The 21539-nt window shown below is 37.3% G+C and overlaps 1 protein-coding gene and 1 pseudogene across 11 annotated transcripts in view; both read left to right on the top strand.

Moving 5' to 3' along the window:
• The window catches only part of CEP112 (centrosomal protein 112), a 555671-nt gene that overhangs the window by 368450 nt on the left and 165682 nt on the right, over window positions 1–21539 (top strand). The window lies entirely within an intron of this gene.
• On the top strand, window positions 9730–11262 carry LOC138152298 (fumarate hydratase, mitochondrial-like; annotated as a pseudogene).

The raw sequence follows: 21539 nt of genomic DNA, 5'->3' as shown, positions 1-21539 counted from the left end.
TTAAAAGTCTGCATTTCCTCCTGAGAAATTAATGAACTTCAACTTGTGTGACCATTGCCTCAGAGAGCTCATCTACATGCCAGCTTTTAAAATATGAATTATTTTTAAATTCTTTACTCAACCTGAAAACTTACTTTATAGGTTTAAGTGAATGGGTAGAGACTATCCACATCCATTAATGTTACATTTTTCAACACAATGCCTAACACATGGTAGGTGTGTGGTGATTCATTGATAGATTATACACAACGAGAGATGGTTTCTCATAAAAATTATGAGAAACCTACAAGAAAAGTAATTCCTTGCCCCCATTTTAGGTAATAGACATTTTGACTATCTCATTGTTACTTTTTCACATGATCTTATGATTATACATGTTAAATTGTCTAAACTTAAAGGGTGATAACTCCACAATACATTTACCAACTCAATCACTCAGACAAAAGTGTCAGATTCTAATTTGCTATTCAATATTTTGAATCAATTTTAGTAAAACCAACAATTTTCTCTTGATACTCATGGTAAAATATGACCAACAAGATGGAAAATTAGTCACTTTTGGACCCTTTCAGCTTTTTCACCCTCCCCCTCAAAGAAGTAGGTGGAAATTATGGGACAGACATAAGCTATTATATCTGTAATCAAAGGACAAAGAAGAGAGAATGCTAAGTTAAATGCTTATGAACTAACACCAGAATACTCAACTCCTTGAAGTGCTCCCTCAGAACTCCTTCCTCATCAGCCTCCACAAGTGGGAAACAAGTTAATTCAGTCTTTTAACCTGGGACTGATCTTGGAGTCCTCTCCCCAGCCCCTTGCTTCCTTTCTGTTGAAACCTCCTTTTCCTCCCATCCACCAACTCCCTTCTTCCCCCCACTTCTTCCCTGAGATGGAAGAAAGAAAAGGCCGAAAACATGCTGCCTTCTGACTGAAGAAATACCTACCTAGGTTAGGGACTTTCAAGGTTCCAGAGGCTCTGCCTAAGAATGCCCTTCTAACCTCCCTTCATCTCAAAAAAAGCATCAGGTACGGATTTAATCTAACCACAGAAGGATAGGAGGAGAGCCAAGGAAGAAACTGGGACAAGGCAACTAGCATGTATGACTATGCTGGGCCTGAAGGCAAGGAGACTTGCACCTAGCAAAGACCCATCCTATTCCCTATAGGGTATTTAAGAGAAAGATACAGGCCATTGAACCCTAAAACTCCCTTCAAGAAGACTCAAGATGCCTGGCCTTGGGAGTACATGCCAGAGATATGCATACAAAAAGCAAAAAAGCTGTAACATTAAATGTTTCATGGGAAAACTCTCAATAAAAGCTTGAAGCACAAGCAGATAAATTAACAGGGAGAATTCTAAAAATCTGAAAAAATAATGATTGGTAAATGTTCAAATATAATACAAATCTTTTTTAAATGAATGAAATGAATAAAACATTTATTAAAAATGCTTATTATATACCAAAAAATGTGCTCCATACTAGATACATGAATAGAAAAGTGAGACAGCCCCTGCTCTCAAAGAGCTCACGTTCTCATGGGGAGACAACAAATAGGGAAGATTTTAAGTGCAATGAAGAGGAAAAAGCCAGATTGACCTGTGAGTGGCAGTTGGTTGACAGTTGGTGGAGATGGCAGGCTCATTCTCCACAGGAGTTATTTCTTCAGATGTTGACTCTAAAAGCTGGATTGGAAGCAGGACTGGTGGTCTAGAACATGTCTTCTTGAATTTTTTCCACTCTTGACCTCTTTTTGTTTTTTGGCAAGTGTTTCATTGGCATTAAGTGTCATGAGAGCATTCCTAGTGCAAAGTGCACGTGCATTGTGTTCAGAATCAAGGCTGAAGTAAAGTTATGTGATGCAACGTGGGCAGTCATTGCCAGAAACACCTCAGATTCATTACGTGTTTGATTATAAATTAATTTTTGATCACTGCACATTCAGAAACCTTTTACTGAAGCCAAATTTTTCACAACCCCAAATGGGGTTGCAACCCACAATTTAAGAAGCATTGGATCACACAAATAAAGTCAGATCTAACTAATTGGAAAAATATCAATTGCTCATGGCTGGGTCGAGCTAATATAATAAAAATGACAATTTTACCTAAATTAAATTATATATTTAGTGCCATACCAATTAACTTACCAAAAAAACCACTTTATAGAGCTAAAAAAAATAGTAACAAAATTCATTTGGAAGAATAAACGGTCCAGAATATCAAGGGAATTAATGAAAAGAAATGCTAGGGAAGGTGGACTAGCTATACCAGATTTCAATCTGTATTATAAAGCAGCAGTCATCAAAACTACTTGGTACTGGCTGAGGAATAGAGGAGTGGATCAATGGAATGGATTAGGCAAACGAGATTCAGAAGTCAGTGACTATAGTAATGTATTGTTTGATAAACCTCCAGACCCTGGTTTGTGGGATAAGAACTCACTATTTGACAAAAACTGCTGGGAAAACTGGAATATAGTATGGCAGAAACTGGGCATAGACCATTATCTAACACCATATACCAAAATCAAGTCTAAATGGGTGCATGATCTAGGTATAAAGATTGATACTGTAAGCAGTCTCCTAAAACAAGGAATAGTTTACCTATCAGACTTGTGGAGAGGGATAGACTTTATGACTAAACAAGAATTAGAGAACATTATAAAATGCAAAATTGATAATTTTGACTACATGAAATTGAAAAGTTTCTGTAACAAACAAAGCCAATGTAACCAAGATTAAGAGGGAGGTGGGAAATTGGGAAAGAATCTTTACAACCTATGTCTCTGACAAAGGACTCATTTCTAAAATATACAGAGAATTGAGTCAAATTTATAAGAATACAAGTCATTCCCCAATTGATAAATGGTCAAAAGATATGAACAGGTAGTTTTCAGAGAAAGAAATTAAAGCTATCTATAAGCACATGAAGAAATGCTCTAATTCACTATTGATTAGAGAAATGCAAATCAAAACAACTCTGAGGCACCACATCTCACCAGTCAGATTGGCTAAGATGACAAAACAGGAAAATGACAAATGCTGGAGAGGATGTGGGCAAATTGGAACACTAATGCATTGCTGGTGGAGTTGTGAACTGATCCAGCCTTTCTGGAGAGCAATCTGGAATTATGCCCAAAGGACTATAAATACTTTCATACTCTTTGATCCAGCAATACTACTCCTAGGGTTATATCCTAAAGAGATCATAGAAATGAGAAAAAGACCCATATGTACAAAAATGTTTATAGCAGCTCTTTTTGTGGTAGCAAAGAATTGGAAATTAAGGGGGTGCCCATCAATTGGGGAATGGCTGAACAAGTTGTGGTATATCCATGTTATGGAATACTATTGTGCTATAAGAAACGAGGAGCAGACGGTCTTCATATTTATCTGGAGAGGCTTAAAAGAACTGATGCTGAGTGAGAAGAGTAGAACCAGGAGAAATTTGTACACAATTACAGAGACAACGTATGTGTGATGACCAACTTTGATAGACTGGACTCTTCTCAGCAATGCCGTGATATAAGTCAATCCCAAAAGACGCATGATGGAGAGAAATATGTGCATCCAGAGAAAGAACTAGAAAGAACTAAGTTTATATCCAGGTGGAAGCAAAATACCTGATCTTTTTCCTTCTCTTATTTAGTTTTATGTCCTCTTTACCATTTTTCATTCCAGTTGGTACGATCCGTCCTTATAACCTGACTAATGTATAATGTGAAAGTATTTACAGATCCTATACTTGACCATAAGCCGCCATGGGGGGGGGAGAGGGAGGGGGACAAAATGTGAAACTCAAGGAATTGTGGAATTGAATCCTGTAAACTAAAAGGAAACAAACAAATTAATAAAAAAAAAAATTTAAAAAAAGAAGCATTGGAGAAGGTGCTGCCACTTTCAGGGCTATTGTGCCTATCTGACTGTTGTTGTCAGTTGATCAACAGTTGTCACTGGTGGTTATGAGAAAGGTGGCCCTACTACAAGTATACTACAAGTTGAAGGAAAGTTAACCAATTCCTACTGAAATAGAGAACATGGGAAAACAGGAAACAGAATGATTTAAAAGAGAAATAAGAACTCTCACTGAAAGGTTTAAAAATTCAATTAAAAGATAGGTTAAAATGAATCCACGATGAAGAATTTCTCTAAATAAATGAAAGATAGATTTTTGAAATTCAAAAGTACTGAAAGGGAGCAGGGGAAGGGGACTTGACAGAAGAGAAGTAAAAAGCAATGATGTTAAAAGATGCATGAACTCTATATAAATCAAAGCCTTTAACCTCTATGACAAGATGCACAGAGATAAAGTGAGAACCATAAGTCTCCCAGCAGAGCCAACAAATAAGAAAAACCTGAACACTATAGTTCAAGAAATGATGCAAGAAAACTACTTAGAATTTCTAAATACAAAAAAACCCCAAAGCACCAATCTAGAAAATCCACATAGTGCCTTTAGAAAAAAAAAAATCTTAAAAAAAACCCCCAACAACCTGTGCTTCAAATTCCAACATGTATAGTGTTAAATTTAACAGTTTTAATGACAACAGATTTATGCAAGGGGCTCAAATCTAAAGAAAATGAAATTCAAATAACAAGATTATTCTGTTACAAAGAGTAACCATAGAACAGAATTAAGAAGTACATTCCTAAAAGTAATTCAATCTGTAGGCCAAAATTGACGTACTCCACAAACCTGTACTTAATCATCAACTCCCCTCCCCAAAAGATAGATATTCTGCAAGAGAGGTATTTGAGACATTCCTGCAAACCTATTCCTCCTCCTACCTTTCCAGTCTCCTTACACTCTGACAAGTACTTTGATTCAATGATACTGGCCTCCTGAGAGTTCTAAGAACAAGACACTCCATCTTTTGGAGTGGAATGTTCTCACTCCTTGCCTCCTACTTATCCCCCTGGCTTGCTTTAAGTCCCAACTAAAATCCTACCTTCTACAGAAACCCTTCCCCAACTCCTCTTAAAACCAGTGCCTTCCCTTTGTTCGTTTTTTTCCCTATCTTCCTGTATCTTGTTTAGTATATTTTGGTTTGCATGTTATCTCTGCCATTAGATTGTAAGCTTCACTGTACTTCAGAGAGAAGATTGTCTTTGACCTTTCTTCATATCCCCAGTGCTTAGCACAGTGTCTGGCACATAGTAAGGATTTAATTTTTATTGACTTAGGGACTGACTAGACCATCAAATGCAGGAAGCTGTATAATGTAGAATTAGGTAGGAAAGATAAGTTAGGGCCAGTTTGTGAAGGGTTATAAAAGCTATGCAAGGAGCGGCTAGGTGGTGCAGTGAGTAAAGCGCCGGTCCCAGAGGCAGGAAGACCTGAGTTTGGTTCTGGCCTCAGGCACTTAACATCCACACAAAAAAAACTAGCCATATAACCTTGGGCAAGTTACTTAACCCCAACTGTCCTCCAAAAAACAAGCAAACAAACAAAAAAGCTATGCAAAAGGGTTTCATTTTTATCATAGATGTAATAGAAAACCACTAAAGTTTATTCAGTAGTGGAGTCATGTGACCAGATAAACATTTAAGGACTATTACTCACATCAGGATACAAGATGGGTTGATATGGAAGAGGTTGGAAGGCAGAAGACCAGTTAGGATGCTATTGTGTGAAACTATGCAAGAGGTAATGAGAACTTGAAATTAACTAATGGCTACATGAGTAGAAACAACAGATTTTGGTACCTCATTGAATTTATGAGGCAAGGGAGAAAGAGCAGTGAGGATAATTCCAAGGTTATGGATATAAGGCAACTGAAGAAGGGTGGTGCCTTCAATTGATATAGGGAAATTCGGAAGAAGGGAGGACATTGAGGGATAGGGGATAAGTTCTAGTTTTGACATATTGAATTAGATGTTTCTGAGACATCCAATACATTGGGCTATTGATGATGTGGAACTGAAGCTCAGGAGAAAACCTCTCACAGGACTGGGGCATTACCACATGCAATTTCAATGTGAAGCATTACCAAAGCAATTTCATTAGACCAATAGGAGCTGATATGTTCATTGAATAAGAGCATAGAAAGGAAAAAGAAGAAGGCCCAGGACAGAGCTGTGGCAAATATTCAGCAGTTGTGGGATATACTATGAATGGTGATCCAGCAAATGTGGCTGAAGAGAGGAGCTCTTAGACTAGTAAGAAAATCAGTTTTACAGGGGTCATGAAAACACAGTGAAGAAAGAGTATCCAGCAGAGGGGTAGTAAACAGTGTCAAATGCAACAGAAAGGTCCAGAATTAGTATTAATAGGATTTGGAAAAGATCATCATGTTGTCAATTAAGAAGTCATTGGTAATTTCAGAGAGTGTGGTTTCAACTGAGTAATGATGTTAGAAGCTAAATTACTAATGTTGAGAAGTGAATGAGAGGGGCGGCTAGGTGGCGCAGTGAATAAATCACTGGCCCTGGAGTCAGGAGGACCTGAGTTCAAATCTGACCTCAGACACTTTGCACACTTACTAGCTGTGTGACTTTGGGTAAGTCACTTAATCCCAATTGCCCTCCAAAAAGTAAAAAAAAAAAAAAGAAGTGAATGAGAGTAGACACAAATGTAAACAGGTTTTTCTTAGGTGTTCAAAAAAAAAGGAAAGATATAGAGCAATAGCTTGACAAGAAGGTAGGGTCTAGTGAAGGGTTTTGTTTTTTTAAAGTAAAGACTTGAGCATATATAAAAACAATAGGGAGAAACCAGTAGATACTTGGAGAGGCTGAAGTTTTGAGAATGAAGAGATTGAAATTACCATTTACCAAGAAGATGGAAGGGAATGGTATTATATAGGGAATATATAGGGAATGGCATATATGAAGGTATTGGTCCTGGAGAGAAGAAAGGCTACCTCATGGTCAGAGACTGAGGGGAAGAGGGAGTAGGGAGAGGACATGAAATCAAGGAATATTAAGATGAGGAGAAAGGGAAGAGAGAGAGCTCCTGTTGAGTGGCCTCAGTTTTCTCAGTAAAGTAAGAATTTGGTTGGTTGTTGTCTTTTATTCTCTAACAGGACCAAAGTGACATCACTATGTTGGGGTCAAAGTACAATGTGTCCTACTGTGACTGATCAGACACTTAATGTAAGCTTGGAATGCTCTGCCACAGATGGGGCACAAATAGTCTATATGAACATTAGGAATGGAGAAGTGAAAGTTAATGGTCTTAGCCAAGGGAAAATTTAGAAGAAGGATTTGACTTAGATTTTGTAAGGATTGAGATATAGTATCTTTTAGGGAGGAATAAAAGGATTTCCTTCAACAAAAGTTTAGTTGAGTTTGAATAATAAGGATTTTTAATGTAACCATATCAGCACAGTTGTGTGACTTCCTACAGTATATGTATAGGAGATGAGGAGGACAATGAGGAGAGTAATCAATGACATAGATTTGACCAGGGATGAAGAGAAATAGGATAAAGAAGTCAAGGGATTCAAGAATAAAGTTTAAATTTGAATTTATTTGCTATAGCATCAAGATTGAAAGAGAGGAAAGTGAAGTCAAAGAAGTAGTAATTGCTTCAGAATGTACTGAGAAATAAAGAAAACAAATGGAAAAGATTATGACCTGGTTGAAGCCGCCCTTCAAAGCAGTCTTAGAGGAAAAAATATATCCCTAAGGGGAGGCTAGGTGGCACAGTGAATAGAGCACTGGCCCTGGAGTCAGGAGGACCTAAGTTCAAATCTGGCCTCAGACACAACCCAAAAACTATCCATGTGACCCTGGGCAAGGGACTTAACTCCAATTGCCCTCCAAAAAAGAATATATATACATATATATATAAAGAAAATAAAACAAAACATTCATGGAGTGAAGGCACAATTCAAAAAAATTATAAACCTAACCCAAAATAAATATTAAAAGGGAAAATATTAGAGGAGAAACAGCAAATTTGGAAGCAAAAATACTATAAAACTAATAAAGAAAAACTGGAACTTGGTTCTTTAAAAATAATAATAAAAATTATAAATCCAGATTAAAGAAAGATGGAAGTCAAATCAATTAAATAAAAAATATTTGTTTTTGCTTTTTTGGAAGGCAATTGGGGTTAAGTGACTTGCCCAAAGTCACACAGCTAGTGAGTGTGTCAAGTGTTTGAGGCCATATTTGAACTCAGGTCCTCCTCACTCCAGGGCCAGCACTCTATTCACTGGGCCACCTAGCTGCCCCCAAAAGAAAAAATATTGAAGTGAAATTCCAACAGATTCAGAAGAAATAAAAATGATTGTCAGAACCTAATGTATATAATTATATTGCTACAAAATAAAAATAAAACAAAACATTAAACACCTTTTATGAAGCAAATTTAGTTCTAATATCTAAACCAGGGAAGGAAAAACAAAAAAGTTAACTGTAGGCCAATATCACTATCGATTTAAAAAATTTAAATAATATCATAACAAAAAGGCTATAACAATTTATCTGCCCCAAATCACTATAATCAATTTAATATTATACCATGTATTTAAGGCTAATTCAAGATTAGAAATACAATTTTAAAACGTGTTAAAAATAAAAATATTGAAAACCACATGACTATCTTAGTAGATGCAAAAAAAAAGTCTTTAGCAAGGGCCAATATTCATTTATGCATTTCAGAAAATCCCACAAAATGTAGGCATGCAAGGATTTCATCTTAACATGATAATAAAGTTCTCTCAATCCAAAAGCTAGCATTGTGTACAATAAGGGAAACTTTCCTAATAAATATAGAAGTAAATCAAGCATATCACCTTTCCCAACTGCTAATCTAGAAATATTAGTTAATAACATAAAAACAAGAAAAACTTAAGGGTATAAAGATAAGCAGAGAAGCAAAATAGAAAATTATTTGCTGATGATATGATGGTTTACTTAAAAATACTAGTAAATCAGCAAAGAAACTTATTGAGACAATAGCTTCAGTAAAAGAACAGATTACAAAATAAGCCCACACAAATCAATAGCATTTCTTTTTTTTTTTTAATGCTTTATTAACTCCGGTTTACATCATCCATTTCTGCCAGATTTTGAGTTACAAATTTTTTCCCCGTTTTCCCCTACCTACCACCCCAAAATATATTCTCCTCCTCCAATCTGCTCTCTTCTATTCCATCTCAGGGAGGGAATGACATAGAGAGATATATTCTCTTGTAGGGTGAGATACCTATTTATTGTGAATGTCATTCCCTCTCTGAGCCAAATTCAATGAGAATAAGGTTTTGCCTTTTTGCCTTTCTGTTCTTCCCCTCCATTGTAACCATTTTCCCTTGCCTCTTCTATATGAGATTGTTTACCCCATTCTGTCTCTCTCCATCTCCTCTCCTTATATTCCTCTCTCACCTCTTAATTTCACCTTTTAAGTATCATCCCTTCCTGTTAAATTGGTCCTGTGCCCTCTATCTATGTATACCTGTAAACATATATACACACATTCACATATGTATTCATATGCCCATATACCCTCCTATATAGACATATATACATATATATATTTCTATTCCCTTCAACTATTTTCATACTGAGAAAAATTTCATCAATTACACTTATCATTTTTCCATGTAGGAATGTAAATAGTTCAACGTTCACAAGTTCCTTATGATTTCTTTTCCCTGTTTACCTTCTCAAGCTTCTCTTGCTTCTTGTATCTGAATATCAGATTTTCTATTCAACTCTGGTTTTTTTCATCAAGAATACTTGAAAGTGGATTCCCTGAAGTTGTCCCCTCGCTTGCCTGGCACCATGTACCATTCTCTGTAGATCCTTATCCTGTCCAGCAGGCTTTTGCAGCCCTCTCCTCTGGGCCCTGCTTGCACCACCTGCGCCCTGTGGTGGCCTCCGATCGCCTCTCTAATGGCAACTAAGGCTCATTCTGGATTGAATACCTTTGGTGAACTCAAAGTCCCAAGTGATAAGTATTATGGTGCCCAGATGGTGAGAACTACATTAAATTTTAAGATTGGAGGTGTAACAGAAAGGATGCCAATCCCAGTCATAAAAGCCTTTGGCATCTTCAAGCAGGCAGCTGCTGAAGTAAACCAAGATTGTGGCCTTGATCCAAAGATTGCTTGTGCAATTATAAAAGTGACAGATGAGGTAATAGATGGTAAATTAAATGACCTTTTTCCTCTTGTGGTGTGGCAGACTGGGTCTGGAACCCAAACAAATATGAACGTCAATGAAATTATTAGCAATAGAGCAAATGAAATATTAGGAGGAAAACTGGGGAGTAAGGAACCTGTACATCCTAATGATCATGTCAATAAAAGCCAGAGCTCAAATGACAGTTTCCCCACAGCAGTACATTGCTGAAGCAACAGAAGTCCATTAAGTATTAATACCTGGATTGCAGAAGCTTCATGATGCTCTAGATGCCAAATCCAAAGAGTTTGCCCAAATAATTAAAATTGGCCATACTCATACCCAAGATGCTGTTCCACTCACTCTTGGGCAGGAATTTAGTGCTTATGTTCAACAACTAAAATATGGAATGGCAAGAATCAAAGCAGCCTTGCCAAGAGTCTATGAGTTAGCAGATGGAGGCACTGCTGTTGGTACAGGAATAAACACTAGGATTGGCTTTGCAGAAAAGGTGGCTGCAAAGGTGGCCACCCTTACAGGTTTGCCTTTTGTTACTGCTACAAATAAATTTGAAGCATTGGCTGCTCATGATGCTCTAGTTGAACTCAGTGGTGCCATGAACACTGTTGCCTGTAGTCTGATGAAGATAGCAAATGATATTTGTTTTCTGGGTTCTGGTCCTCAGTCAGGCCTAGGAGAGCTGATTTTACCTGAGAATGAACCAGGAAGCAGTATCATGCCAGGAAAGGTGAATCCTACCCAGTGTGAGGCTGTTACCATGGTTGCAGCACCAAGTAATGGGAAATCATGTTGCTGTTACAGTTGGAGGCAGCAATGGACATTTTGAATTGAATGTTTTCAAACAAATGTTAATTAAAAATATCTTAAATTCAGCAAGGCTTCTGGGGGATGTATCAGTTTCCTTCACTGATAACTGTCTGGTTGGAATTCAGGCTAACATAGAAAGGAACAACAACCTAATGAGTGAATCTTTGATGTTGGTGACAGCTCTTAATCCTCATATAGGATATGACAAAGCTGCAAAGATTGCCAAGACAGAGCACAAAAATGGATCAGCATTGAAAGAAACAGCTATTGAACTTGGATATCTCACAGCAGAACAGTTTGATGAGTGGGTAAAACCTAAGGACATGTTAGGTCCTAAGTAATATATTTAAATAAGGATTTGTAAAATGTGTGTGTGTGTGTGTGTATATATATATATATATATAATTATTATTGAACTGTGTTGAATTTTGAAAGAAAAAAAAGAATGCTTGAAAGTCCTCTATTCCACTGAATGACCATATTTTCCCCTGAAACATGATACTCAGTTTTGCTATGTAGGTGATTCTTGGTTTTAATCCCAGCTCCTTTGCCCCCCACAATATCATGTTCTAAGCCCTTCGATTCCTCAGTGTAGAAGCTTCCAGATGCTGGGTTATCCTGATTGTGTTTCTACAATATTCAAATTGTTTCTTCCTGGATGCTTGTAATATTCTATCCTTAATCTGGGAATTTTGGAACCTGGCTGTAATATTCCTAGGAGTTTTCTTTTTGGGATCTTTCTCAGGAGGTGATCAGTGGATTCCTTCAACCTCTATTTTTCCCTCTGGTTCTAAAACATCAGGGCAATTTTCCTTGAGAATTTCTTGAAGGATGATTTCTAGGTTCTTTTTTTGATCATGGCTTTCAGGTAGTCCAATAATTTTTAAATTATCCCTCCTGGATCTATTTTCCAAGTCAGTGATTTTTCCCATGAGATATTTCACATTGCCTTCTATTCTTTAATTTGTTTGGATCTGTTTAACATCATCTTGATTTTTCATAAAGTCACTAGCTTCCATTCACTCCAATCTAATTCTGAAGGAGTGATTCTCTTTAGTGATCTTTTGAGATTCTTTTTCCATCTGGCAAATTCCGCTTTTTAAGGCATTTTTCTCATTGCCATTTGAGTTAGTCTATTTTTTAGGTATTTTCCTCAGTCAGGCTGTTGACTCTCATTTCATAATTTTCTTGCATCATTCTTCTCATTTCTCTTCCCAATTTTTCATCTACTTCTCTTATTTGCTTCTTTAGGTCCTCTATGGCCTGTAACCAGCTTGTATTTTTCTTGGAAGCTTTTGGTGCAGGGGTTCTGACTTCACTGTCTACCTCTCATTCCATGCTTTGATCCTTTTTGTCCCCAAAATAGAAATCTAATGTTGGATTGCTTTGCTTGGTTTGCTTCCTTTGCCTGCTCATTTTGCCACTCAATTACTTTACTTTTGGGCTTTTTGCCACAGTAGGACTCTGCTACCAGACAGGGGAGCTTCATACCAAACGCTGAGTTTTCTCAGCTGCCAAAGGTGGTGCCCTCTCTAAAGCCTCCACATGCTCTGGCAAGCTGATCACACACCCTAGGACCTCTACCCTATACTGCAATCCAGATCCAAGCAGGTTAAAACAAGAGCGATTACCTCTCAGACTGGTTGCTTGGTCCCCCTACAGTCTGCAGGCCAGAAGCTGAAGCTCCCCCATGGGGGTGACTGCACAGCCATGGCTCCTCAGCAGCTTCTCACCCCAGGGGAAGAGGCCACCGCACTCCAAGAAACCAGGAACAAAATAAACAATTGGAGATATATTTAGTGCTTCTTTCAGAGCAAAATCAATATAATAAATATGATAGTACTACCAAAATTAATTTGTAGATTTTGTGTTATACCAATCAAAATATCAAGAGGTTACTTTATAGGACTAAGCAAAGCAATAATAAAAGTCATTTGGAGGGATATAAGATCTATAATATCAACACAAATAAGAGGGAAAAAGTAGAAATAGGGTGCAGGTTGGAAATAGCACTTCCAGGCCCCAAACTATCATAAAACAGTAATCATCAAAACTATTTTCTACTGAATTTCTTCATAAGTACTCATTCAGATTCTGAAAATAAGACTTGTAATTTTTCTCAAATTAGAAACTGATCAGTTTGGGCTTGTGTGGATAGAGGAGATGGCTTCCAATGAGGTTATTTTATGCTGTCAGTAATATTTAACACAGACTAAAACTCTCAAATGTTTTTTTTTTCTTTTTTCCTATTTGGTTTCTAGATTAAGCAGTAACAATTGACTCAGCATTCACAGAAACATAATGCTATATTTATGTTGATAAAATTAATTTTCCAGAACTTTGTCAAAACTGAGGACATAAAATTGAATATCATAATTGTAGAGTCACCATTTGGTATTTTTATGATAAAAATGCATTGCTATTTTCGATGGTTTGAATGCAAATAAATATGTTTCTTAACTATAATATATAAAACTATAGATTTAGCCCTTTGTGTGGGGGTTTTGCGTTTTTTTTTTGCCTTTTGGAGGGCAATTGGGGTTAAGTAACTTGCCCAAGGTTACACAGCTAGTTTTTTTGTGTGGGTGTTAAGTGTCTGAGGCTGGAACCAAACTCAGGTCCTCCCGACTCCGGGGCCAGTGCTTTACTCACTGCACCACCTAACTGCCCTCTGATTTTGTATTTTTTAATTCAAAATTAATTTATTTTTTCCTTTTTAATGCTCAAAGTATTTAGTGTCAGCCACCATGCTGATATTCATACATAACATTTTTTGTTGATTAAGTTACATCATTATCATGGTTTGCCTTATCTGTCCTTGATTCTGGTTAGTGGACAAAGTGTAACTCCCCTCCAGTGTCACCATGTTCAAAAGGTTAGGCACTTGGTCAATGGCTCATTTAGAAAAGGAAGAGAACCTATAAACCTTCATTGGTTCAGAAAATCTCTTTGTTTTTCCAGTGTTCTGTTTTCTATAATTTACTATTCTTGATTTCTGATGCCTATTCTGACTCCTGATTCTTAAATTTGAATTTCAGAGTTTCAATTAGGTAAATTTCTTTTCTCTTGTTTTGACCTTGGGATACTGTCTTGGCTCTGGTTACTGAATTAAAATGTTAACTTTCTTTCTTCTTCTGACTTTCTTTGTATCCCTCAAATTAGTCTGCATTACTGTGCTTCCTGGCATCTCTGTACTGCCCAAATATTCCAACTGTCTTTGTTGCAAGTTTATCTGCCATGTATATATTGGGAAGCAGCATGGTGCAGTGAAAAAGCACTGGAGGACACAGTAAACCAGTAGATTAAGGGATTATAGAGACATATTTTGCCTAGATTTTAGCAAAGCTTTTGATAAGATATTTCATCCTGTTCTTGCAAGATGGAGAGATGTGGAGTAGAGAGTAATACAATCTCATGCATTCAGAAGTAAATGCATGGTCAGATTGAAGGAGTAGTTGTTCTTGGTTCAGTGTTCACATAGCTGGAAGTTTACAGTGATTTATCCAAGGTATTTTTGGCTGGCCTTGTGTTGTTTAATATTTTTCTCAAAGATTTCAATAAAGTCATTGATGGCATGCCTATCACTTTTTCAGATAATGCAAAGCTGAAGGGGATAGCTAATGCTGGGTGGCTTTAAAATCCCAAAAAATATTGACAGACTAGACCATTTAGCTGAATCTTATAAAATGAAATCCATTGTGGATAAATGTAAATTCTTGCATTTGGGTACTAAAAAAAACCTTAAATATTAAAAATAGTGGAGACACAGTTAGATAGCAATTCTGAAAAAGATCTTGAGTTTATAATAGAACTCAGTGTAAGTACAGGAAGTTCACTGTGAGTCCACAATGTGATATGGAAGCCAAAAAGCTAATGTCATCTTGGAAGATATTAAGAAGGGCAGAGCTTTCAGTATCCAGATAGTGATAGTCTTATTGTTTTCTGCCAACACTATACCTCATCTGGAATACTGTGTTTAGTTCTGGACTCCACAGTTTAAGCTAAAGAATGGCCAAAGGAGGACAACCAGGATGATAAAGAGCCTTGTGTCCATGTCACAAAAGGATTGGATAAATATTTAGCCTGAAAAAGAGGGACATAATTGTTATCTTCCACTTCTTGCAGAGCTATCACTTGAAAGACAGATGGTATTTCTTCTCTTTGACCTTAAAAGAGCAAAACCAGGAATAATGGATGGCAATTGCCAACTTGTAAGTGTATAGGTTTATTAGGAAAAACTGACAATTAAAGCTATTCAGAAGCAGAATAGACTACTTCAAGGGATGATAGGTTTCTTCTTCATTGAGGTCTTCAAGAAGAATCTGGATTTGATATTTTATAGTAGGGTATGTTATAGTAGAGATTCTGTGGACATGAGTTGTACTAGATGGCTGGTGAGTACCCTTCTAGAGCTCAAATTCTGTGAGTTAAAATTCCAGCCTTGCCATTTACTATCTGTGACCTTAGGTAGGTGACTTTCCCTCCCTGGCCCTGAGAGTTGGATTAGATGGCCTATAATGTCTCCTTTCACTCTAAATGTATGATTCTGTGATCTTATCAGGGCATTACCTCCTGACACCTTTATGCCTTTAGGAAATTGCATGCCCTAGTACAATATTGACTATTGGACTTTTTCTTATGGTCAATTAAAATGATGGATTTTATTTTATCTTCTGCGTGTATGTGCATATAGGTGCACATGTATATATTAATATTTACATGCATACAGATGTGTGCTATAGCATTTAAAATTAATATATGTACTTGAAAGTAATTGTATTTTAAAATATTCTGTAATTCACACTGGTCTTCCCTCATAGAACTTATAGTCTTAAAAGGGAAACAACATGTAAACAAATCTATAAAAAGCAAGCTATATCTAGAAACAATAGGAGTAATTAACAGAAGGAAGGCACTAGAGTTAAGGCTTCCAGTAAAAAATGGGATTATAATTGCAACTTTATTAAGTATAATAGGTGAAGAGATATTTCTTCACATTGTCAGTTAGCCTTTATGTTAAGCTGGTCAGGCTTCATTTAATATTTATAAATATAAGTTTCTTCATTTTAATTTTAGATCAAATCAATAAGCATTTATTAAACACTCACTATGTGTTACTAAGTTTCAGGAATCGAAAGATAAACAGAAAAAAGATATCCCCTACTCTCTGTGAGTTTAGATTCTAAAGGTAGCATTGAAGAAGACGCAGGAAGGGGGCCTGGAGAGGAATGAAGACATGGCTGACTGGGGGTACATTCCTTAAAATGTAGGTTCTGGGAGGAATTGGCCAATCAGAGAGTGTGGAGCAAAGTGCTTTCCAGGGTGAGGAGGGTGCTGTGATGTGGCAGAAAAAATTCAGAGTCATTATTGGAGCTTGGAGAGGAAGGAAGATGGCTTGGGCTTTTTCCTTAAAATGTAAGTTCTCATAGGAATGTTAATATCTGGGGGTTTTTTAACTGATGTTTTGAAAATCCTAAAATTTAGTAAGATTACATGGTATACGGGGGCGGAGTCAAGATGGTGGAGTAGAAACAGGACTTCTGCGTGGCTCCTGCTCCCATGTCTTCCAATTCGTGTAAAAAAATTACTCTAAACAAATTTTGGAGCTAGGGAACCCACATAATGACAGAGAGAAGCTAACCTCCCACTGAAGATAGTTCAGCAGCTGTCAGGAAGGGGCTAGCGCAACACTCTGGGAGACAAGCACAGCCCTATGTGAGCCACAAGTTTTAGCCTGAGGGTGGGCACAACCAGCTGCTGGCTGTAGGGACTTCAAATTACTAGCAGCTGTGGCAATTTCCAGAATTATCAACTCATAGTCGCTAAGGACAAAGCGAGAGGTCAGTGCAGTGTGGACTTTTGGGATCTGGGAGTTTAGGAGTGTGGTCTGGCCTTTGCCCCCTGGAGGGAGGAGCAGCTGAGGAGCCATGGCCATGCAACCACTGCCATATGCCTGTTTCAGCTCCTGGCCTACAGATTGTAGGGGGACCAAGTTACCAGTCTGAGGGGTAATTTCTCTTGCTTTAACCTGCTTGGATCTGGATTGCAGTCTAGGGTAGAGGTTCTGAGATGCATAACCAGTTTGCCAGAACATGTGGAGGCTTCAGAAAGGGCACCCAACTAATAACTCTAGCAGCTGTGAAAATCCCAGCAATTGGGGCAAAGCTCCCCTCTCTGGGTAGCAGAGTTCTACTGTGGCAAAAAGATCAAAAGTCAAGTACTTGAGTGGCAACATGAGCAAGCAAAGGAAGTAAAGCAAGCAGAGCGATTGGACTTTACACTCCTATTTTGTGGACAAAAAGGATCAAAGCATGAAAGAAGAGGAAGACAATGAAGTCAGAACTCCTGTACCAAAAGCTTCCAATAAAAATACAAGTTGGTTACAGGCCATGGAGGACCTCAAGAAGGATTTTGAAAAGCAAATAAGAGAAATGGAGGAAAAATTGGGAAGAAAAATGAGTATGATGCAAGAAAATTATGAAATGAGAGTCAACAACCTGCCTGAAGAAAATAACACCTTAAAAATAGACTAACTAAAATGGCAAAAGGGGCTCAAAAAGCCAATGAGAAGAATGCCTTAAAAAGCTAAATTTGCCTGATTGAAAAAAAATCTCAAAAGATCACTGAAAAGAATCATTCCTTCAGAATTAGATTGGAGCAAATGGAAGCTAGTGACTTTATGAGAAATCAAGACACTATTAAACAGATTCAAACAAATGAAAAAATAGAAGACAATGTGATCATGGGAAAAACCACTGACCTGGAAAATAGATCCAGGAGAGATAATTTAAAAATTATTGGATTACCTGAAAGCCATGATCAAAAAAAGAACCTAGAAATCATCCTTCAAGAAATTCTCAAGGAAAATTGCCCTGATGTTTTAGAACCAGAGGGCAAAATAGAGGTTGAAAGAATCCACTGATAACCAAAAAGAAAGATCCCCAAAAGAAAATTCCTAGGAATATTATAGTCAGGTTCCAGAATTCCAAGATCAAGGAGAAAATATTACAAGCAGCCAGGAAGAAACAATTTGAATATTGGGTGAACACAATCAGTATAACACAGGATTTAGCAGCTTCTACACTGAGGAATCGAAGGGCTTGGAACATGATATTCCGTAAAGCAAAGGAGTTGGGATTAAAACCAAGAATCACCTACCCAACAGAACTGAGTATCACGTTTCAGGAGAAAATATGGTCATTCAGTGGAATAGAGGACTTCTAAGCATTCTTTTTTTTTTATTTTTTTAAGCAATTGGGGTTAACTAACTTGCTCAAGGTTACACGGCCAGTTATTTCTGGGTGTGGTGCTGAGTGTCTGAGCCCGGGATTCGATCTCCAGGTCTTCTCAACACTGGAGCCAGTGCTCTTACTTGCTGTGCTACCTGGCCGCCCCACTTCCAAGCATTCTTGATGAAAAAAAAAAACAGAGTTGAATAGAAAATTTAACATTCAGATACAAGAAGCAAGAGAAGCATGAGAAGGTAAACAGAGAAAAGAAATCATAAGCAACTTAACAAAGTTGAACTATTTACATTCCTAAATGGAAAAATGATACCTGTAACTTATGAAATTTTTCTCAGTATGAGAATAGTTGAAGGGAATAGAAATGTGTATATTTACATATATAGACATATATGTCTATATATGAGGGTATATGGGCATATGAATACATATGTGAGTGTGTATATATGTGTACAGGTGTACATAGAGGGCACAGGACCAATTTAATAGGAAGGGATGACACTTAAAAGGTGAAATTAAGAGGTGAGAGAGGAATATAATGAGAAGAGATGGGGAGAGACAGAATAGGGTAAATTATCTCATATAGAAGAGGCAAGAGAAAACTGTTACAATGGAGGGGAAGAACAGGAAGGCAAAAGGGAATGAGTCAACCTTATTCTCATTGAATTTTACTTAGGGAGGGAATGACATACACACTAAATAGGGTATCTCACCCAACAGGAGAGTAGGGGGGAAGAGGATGAGAGGGGGGGAAGGAAGTTGGAAGCACCCACTTTTGAAAATGGACAGGATCATAGTAGAGAATAGAAAAAGTGGGGGTGGGATAGGATGGAGGGAAATATAGTCAGTCTTTCACAATATATTCACTATGGAAATGTTTTGCTTAGCTACACATGTACAACTTATATTGAATTACTTATCTTCCCAGTAAGGGTGGGTGACAAGGGAGGAAGGGAAAGAATCTGGAATTCAAAGTTTTAAAATCAAATGTTTAAATTATACACACACACACACACACACACACACACTATTATTACTATTATTTTACATGTACCTGGGAAATAAGATATGTAGTCACTGGGGCATAGAGATCTACCATGCCCTATTGGAAAGTTGGAGCGGGAATGGGAGAAGATATGGGAGAGAGCAGATTGGGGGAGGGTATCTTCAGTGGGATCACTATTTTTGGGTGGTGTGTAGTGGAAAAATGGGGAGAAAATTTGTAACTCAAAATCTTGTGGAAATGAATGAAGTAAACTAAAAACAAAATTAAATGGCATATTTTTTTAATGAAATACTCCTGACTCCCAGGTCCCTGGTGATAAAATGAACTCATAAAGTGTTTTATCAGTAAATCAGAAATCTTGTAAATTCTGAACTCTGTCAGTACTCAATTAATTAACCAATTAAACATGTTGACATTGAAAAGATAATTGCATATATTTATGTAGCATCTTAAGACTTATAGAATGGTTTCCTCTCCAGAGTCTTATGAATGCAAAAATGCTTTCTCCATTTCACAAATGAGGAAAGTGAGTCCCAGGGAAGTTAAATGATTTACCCAGGGAAATAAATCTAATAGGTCTTGAACTCAGGTCTGCTGACTCCAGAAAAAAATGGGGATGGCTAATTTTTTTTTTTACACCTTACTACTTGCCTGATGTAAAGATAGACTTTTTTTCTACCCTTATTTGATTAGATCTTGGGAGAATTTTAAAATTTCATTCAGAATGGCATCCACACGTATCAGAAAGTATACAGTAAATGAAATCATTTTCAATTCCTATAAGAACTTTTAAAAAATAGTAAGTAAAAGTAAATGGAAGTAATATATAAAAACACTTTCTTTAAGCTCTAGTTTTCAGTTTGGGCAGGCAATTGCCGTCATATGTTAAATAGTAACCTCTAAGACATAATTACATGCAAAATACCTAACATACCTTTTCTACTTTTATTCAAGTATATTGAACTATTATGAGGGCTCAAGTATGCAAAGTCACTGAGAAAGACACTCCAAAGTTTCTCTCCTCCTTCTTATTCCCTAAAGACATGCTAAATTGAGATGAGGAAAAGAAAAATATTTGGAAATATCCATCTCCTCTGTCTCCTTAGATCTCCAGCTGTTTGACTCCACAATTATCCCCTCCTCTAATGTTTACTCCCTCTTCCTCTCCTGACTACTTTTCCTAATGAATACAAAATTTCTAAGAACCCTTACTTGCCCATTCTACTCCTTCATCTGTCGACTTGTATCTCTCTTCCTTTTTACAGCCAAACTCTTAGCAAAAGCTGTCTATACTTACTGCAAGCAGTAAGTTGTCCCAATGGATAGAGTGCTGGGCCTGGAGTCAGGAAGACTTTTCTTTCTGAATACAAATCCAGTCTCAGACACTTACTAACGTGTTACCGTAGGCAAGTCATTTAATCCTGTTTGCCTCAGTTTCTCATCCATAAAATGAGCTAGAAAAGAAAATGGCAAATCACTCTAGTATCCCTTGCTAAGAAAACTCCAAATGGGGTCATGAAGAGTCAGACAGGACTGAAACAACTGAACAACAAAATACTTATCACCTCCATTTCTTCTCCTCTTCCTCCTCCTCCTCCTCCCCCTCCTCCTCCTCCTTCTCCTCCTCTTCCTCCTTCTTCTCCTTCTTCTCTTCCTCCTCCTCCTTCTGTATCAGTATCAGAATACTATTACTTCTAATAATAATAGCTGCCATTTATATAGACCTTTAAAGCACTATATATGTAACACACACACACAGCGGCAAAGTACTTTACACACATTAGCTCTTTTGATCCTAACAAGTTTGTGAGATAAGTACTGTCATTATTACTATTTTCCATATGAGTATACTGAGAATGAGAAAAATTAATGGACTTGCCCAAGGTGATATAGTTAGCAAGTATCTGTGCCAGGATCCAGTTACTCATATCTTCCTCATTCCAAGTCCTTTGCTTTCTTAATTGCATCCTCTCCCTACCTACCTTTCACTTCTCCATCTCTTGTTATCTGACTTAGAATTTCATCATTAAACTGAAGCTTCTTTTTCAAAGCAAAGGATCTCTTCATTGCCACACCTGATGGCTTTTTTCTCAAGGTTCTTCATCATTCTGTAGTACTTGCCATTTAACCTCTATTCTCTAGGAAACCATCTCCTCTTTGGGTTTTCTTCAGTTTTCTTTCTCGATTCCTCCTTCTCATTCTCCTTTGCTGGAGCATCATCATTCGTCCCCAAAACCTAATTGGTTGTTTCATAAAGTTTTGAACTTGGCCCTCTTCTCTCTCTCACGGTCTCAGTAATTTTACTCATTTCCCTGGGTTTAATCACCTCTAGATGACTCCCAGCTCTATATATCTATTCCTAGTCTCTGCCCTGTTCTGTGGTGCATTACCAA

This window comes from Petaurus breviceps, unplaced genomic scaffold (genome assembly GCF_028583685.1).
Source record: "Petaurus breviceps papuanus isolate PSGF00001 unplaced genomic scaffold, PetGlider_PUasm1.0 90925, whole genome shotgun sequence".
NCBI lineage: Eukaryota > Metazoa > Chordata > Mammalia > Diprotodontia > Petauridae > Petaurus > Petaurus breviceps.
This window is presented reverse-complemented; position numbering and strand designations above follow the sequence as displayed.